The sequence below is a fragment of the Eriocheir sinensis genome, unplaced genomic scaffold, assembly GCF_024679095.1.
Source record: "Eriocheir sinensis breed Jianghai 21 unplaced genomic scaffold, ASM2467909v1 Scaffold234, whole genome shotgun sequence".
NCBI lineage: Eukaryota > Metazoa > Arthropoda > Malacostraca > Decapoda > Varunidae > Eriocheir > Eriocheir sinensis.
The window spans coordinates 231,168-236,283 of NW_026111537.1; the positions used below are offsets into that span (position 1 = coordinate 231,168).

General features: G+C 47.5%; 1 long non-coding RNA gene across 1 annotated transcript; it reads left to right on the forward strand.

The window, feature by feature from the left end:
• Positions 1-1,863: 1,863 nt before the first annotated feature.
• LOC126991057 (uncharacterized) lies at positions 1,864-4,846 on the forward strand. The gene is made up of 2 exons (XR_007745076.1): positions 1,864-3,084; positions 4,028-4,846. It is a non-coding gene; the product is annotated as an uncharacterized LOC126991057 (long non-coding RNA).
• The last annotated feature ends 270 nt before the right edge of the window (positions 4,847-5,116 follow it).

A 5,116-nucleotide genomic window follows, 5' to 3' on the forward strand; every position in this document is an offset into this window, starting at 1 on the left:
GTGAAGCTCGTGGTAGTGATATGTCGGCAGTGGTGGAGTCGGTAGTGGTGATTAATGGTACTGGTAGTGGTGGTGATGGTTGAGGTAGTGTTGACGATAGAGGTGGTGGTGGTGATGGTGGTGGTGATTATAGAGGCAGAACAAACACTACCACCACCACCACCTCCACCAGAACCAATATCGGAAAAAGTATTGGGCCAACATATTTTTTGAGAGATATTTATAACCAGCCAGTAGTTGCCCTTTCTTTCCGCCCTTATAATTAGGTGTAGGTGTGCACGTGGGTAGGCTGGCCCGCTCCCAAAGATGGATTAGTTAGTAAGCTTTTTGTCCTATTCTTTTGTCCTTTTTTCAATTAGTGAGAGAGAGAGAGAGAGAGAGAGAGAGAGAGAGAGAGAGAGAGAGAGAGAGAGAGAGAGAGAGAGAGAGAGAGAGAGAGAGAGAGAGAGAGAGAGAGAGAGAGAGAGAGAGAGAGAGAGAGAGAGAGAGAGAGAGAGAGAGAGAGAGAGAGAGAGAGAGAGAGATTAGCTCAGAGATAGCCTGGAGATACCTTTTTATTTTCCTCCCTTCCTTCCTTCCTCACTTGTCTTCCCTTCCTTCCCGTTTGATGTTTTCTCTCTTCCTTTTCCTCCATTTCCCCCCCTTTCCTCCTCCCCTCCTCCTTCTCTCCATCACTTTTTGCTGTTTTCCTTTTTCAGTCCTACTTTTTTTTATTCCTTACTTCCTTCCTCCTTCACCTCCCTACTTCCTTATTATATATCTCCCTTACTTCTTTACTTCCTTCCTTCCTTCCTTCTATACTCGCCTCACAGCTCCCTAATCCCTTTCTTTCTTACTTTTTCCTCCTTTACTTTCTTTTTTCCCCCTTAGTTTCTCCTTTTCCTGGTTTCTTCCTCCCTTTTCCTTTTCCTCCATTTTCAGCTTTTATCCTTCTCTCCATTATTGGCGTTCCTTCTTCTTCTCCTCAGTCCCCTTGTCCCGCCTCTCTTATTATCCAGCATTTCACTTTCTCTATCGTCCACTTTCTCTCTCTCTTCCCTACAGTTTTTTCTCTCCCTCCAATCACACATTTTTCCGTAACTTTCCAAATATTTTCTCTCTTTTCTTCAACTAACAGCTCCCTTGTTTCCTTCCCTGTCTTTCTTCCTCCTCGCATTTACACATTCCTTTACCACCTTCCCTCTCAGTTTCTTCCCTCCACATCTTCTCTCCTTTCACTTCCAGCTCCATTTTTTCTCCTTTCCTTTCTATTACCTCTTCCGCCGGTGACGTCACGGCCGTAACCTCGGGACAAATACCAGTGTTATTATTCTAATTCATATATTTCGCACAATACCAAAGATGGTGGGAGTAAACAATCATTGAAGGGAAAAATGCTCACTTCTTACGCCACAGGGCCGTTATTTTAAACGTATCGAGCTGCCTTTACGACTATTCCCAAGGCCGCGGAGAAGCTTGGCCAAGTTGTCACGGGTGACTTTACCATTCATGACGCTGAAGGCGTGTACAGCCACCACTACGATCACAAAACAGTCCGTGAATACCCCGGCAACTTCAACGAGAGGCTTTTCAAACAGGCGAGCCGAGGCGAAGATTACTTTATAAATAAGACCTTCCATCCAGCCAATCAGATCCCGTAGCTAAGCACACCCTCCCTCCATAAGCCAATCAGCTCCCGTAGCTAACATCTCCCTCCCTCCATCCAGCCAATCAGCTCCCGTAGCGATCTTCACTACAAAAGGTGCAACTAGCTCTAGATTAAGCCCTATGCAATGTCAACTCTGTGCTCCCTAAAACGGCATATCGCAAACCGAGGTGATGTGGTAAATCTCGACCCTATACAGGGTAAGAAAAAGGAGAAGGGTGACTCCATCTCAAGAAATCAAAATAGCGTGGCTGATCCCCGAGGCCAGGCGAGCCTCAGAACCTTAGACACACACACACACACACACACACACACACACACACAGACACACACACAGAGGATAATGAGGCAGAGGACTAATGGACTAACGCTCTGCCGTGACAGGATAGGGAGGCTTCCCTCCAATAAGGAACAAAAAGAGGAGAGGAAGGCCTCCCAGAGGGAGTTGAAGCAACTCCCGGGGCCGCTGCCGAAGCTGATGTCGGTCTGCTCCTGCTGCGACAGGAAAAGTTCTCGCGTGTTATTCGCCTAGCTCACGCAGCACGCACGCACTCACCCCGCAACGCACGCCAGCACGAACTCACTCCCCAACGCACGTTCGCTCGCACTCACCCCCCAACGCACGCACGCACGCACATACGCAAGCACACACGCACGAACGATCGGACGCACAAGCACGCACTCACCCCCCACCCACGCTCGCACGCACGAACGCAAGAACACACGCAAGAACGAACGGACGAACACACGCTCGCACACACCCATCCCCAACGCACGCTCGCACGCACGAACACGAATACACACGCACGAAGGAACGGATGAACACACGCTCGCACGCACGAATACGAGTACACACGCACGAAGGAACGGACGAACACACGCTCGCACGCACCCATCCCCAGCGCACGCTCGCACGCACGAACACGAGTACACACACGCACGAAGGAACAGATGAACACACGCTCGCACGCACGAACACGAGCATAAACACGCACGAAGGAACGGACGAACACGCTCGCACGCACGAACACGAGTATACATACCCACGAAGGAACGGACGAACACACGCTCGCAGGCACTGACCGCCCAACGCACGCAGCACACAAGCACTCACACACGCAAGCACGCACACAATCACGTACCCACGCATGCACACGCACGCAAGCACACACACTCACGTACAGACGCACGCACCCACGCAAGCATGCAGGCAGGCACGCACGCACACACTCACACAAGCAAGCACGCAGCCACGCACGAAAAAACGCACGAACTCACGCAAGTACGTAAGCACGCACGCACGCAAGCAAGCACGCACGAAGGCACGGACACTCTGATGACGACCCAGGCAACAAGGCACCCTGACACTCCCTGGACACTCTCTGAACAATGGATGGACACTCTGATGACGACCCACGCATCTAGCATTAAGGCCTTAGGTGTTGTGTTGGGTAGGGTTGCTGACTCCTCTGGGGTGAAGGAGACTCATCCTGAGCAGCATACAGCACCAAGATAAGGCGATACAGCTACCCAACACAAGGAAACGGAAAATAAAGAAAATAACACCGAAGAATTAAGATTACAATATAAAGAACACAAAAATAAAGAAGTGATAGAAACGCAAAATCAAGAAAAGGAAAAAAATCTAGCAGAGTAAGTCCTTTGGTGCTGTGTGTTGGGTAGGGTTGCTGACTTCTCTGGGGTGAGGGAGACTCATCCTGAGCAGCATACAGCACCAAGATAGGGCGATACAGCTAGCCTGCACAACATCAGGAAACGTAAAATAAATAAAAATATCATCGAAGAATGGATATTACTGAAAAAGGAACACGATAATAAAGAACTTGTAGAAAAACATCATGAAAGTGAAAACCAATCATTGGGGCAAACATTAAGGCCTTTGGTGTTGTGTGTTGGGTAGGGTTGCTGACTCCTCTGGGGTGAGGGAGACTCATCCTGAGCAGCATACAGCACCAAGATAAGGCAATATAGCTAGCCAACACAACACCAGGAAACGAAAAATAATGATAAAGAACACCGAAGAATGGATATTACTGAAAAGGAACACGAGAATAAAGAAGTGATAGAAACACAACATCATGAAAGTGAAACAACTCATTGAGGCAAGCATTAAGGCCTTTGGTGTTGTGTGTTGGGTAGGGTTGCTGACTCCTCTGGGGTGAGGGAGACTCATCCTGAGCAGCATACAGCACCAAGACAAGGCGATACAGCTAGCCTGCACAACACCAGGGAACGAAAAAAAAAATAATAATAACACCGAAGAATGGATATAACAAAAAAACAAAAAACATCACGATAAAAACAAAGTGATAGAAACACAACATCAAGAAAAGGGAAAAATATCTAGCATTAAGGCCTTAGGTGTTGTGTGTTGGGTAGGGTTGCTGACTCCTCTGGGGTGAGGGAGACTCATCCTGAGCAGCATGCAGCACCAAGATAAGGCGATACAGCTAGCCTGCACAACGCCAGGAAACGGAAAATTAAATACCGAAGAAACGATATTACAGAAAAAGAATACGAAAATAAAAAAGTCTTGGAAACACAACATGGAATGACACTCTGATGACGACCCACGCAACAAGGCCCCCTGACACTCCCTGGACACTCTCTGAACAATGGACGGACACTCTGATGACGACCCACGCAACAAGGCCCCTGACACTCCCTGGACACTCTCTGAACAATGGACGGACACTCTGATGACGACCCACGCAACAAGGCCCCTGACACTCCCTGGACACTCTCTGAACAATGGACGGACACTCTGATGACGACCCACGCAACAAGGCCCCTGACACTCCCTGGACACTCTCTGAACAATGGACGGACACGCTGATGACGACCCACGCAACAAGGCCCCTGACACTCCCTGGACACTCTCTGAACAATGGACGGACACGCTGATGACGACCCACGCAACAAGGCCCCTGACACTCCCTGGACACTCTGAACGCTGCCCTGACCATTTGCGACAAAAAATCTCCTCACGACGTAACCTAAAAAGGACAAAATCCCCCCCGACAAAAAAAAAAAAAATAGTTAACTTTCCATACTATAACGAAATAGTTGTCACCAACAAGACATCAAAATAAAGAAGCCATAAAAAAGAAAAAGAAAAAAAGCAACAAAGAAATCAACTCAAGCAGTAGTAAAAAAAAAAAGACCTAACAAATCTAAAAAGGTCAACTCCTGATCAGTCAAAAAATAGAAAACTAAAAACATATAATGCCAAAATGTAACGAAACGTATGAACTCAAAACCAAGAAAGAAAAGTAAAAAAAAAGAAAAAAAATTAACCAAAAATCAAATCAACACCAAAAAAAAAAACGAAACTGAGGAAAACTACAACTAAGAGAAAAAAGAAAACCGGCAGCGGCTTGATTATCTTTGGCTTCAGCCTGGCTTAGATGGACAGACGAAGGAACACAGAAAGACAGGAATAAAGGGACG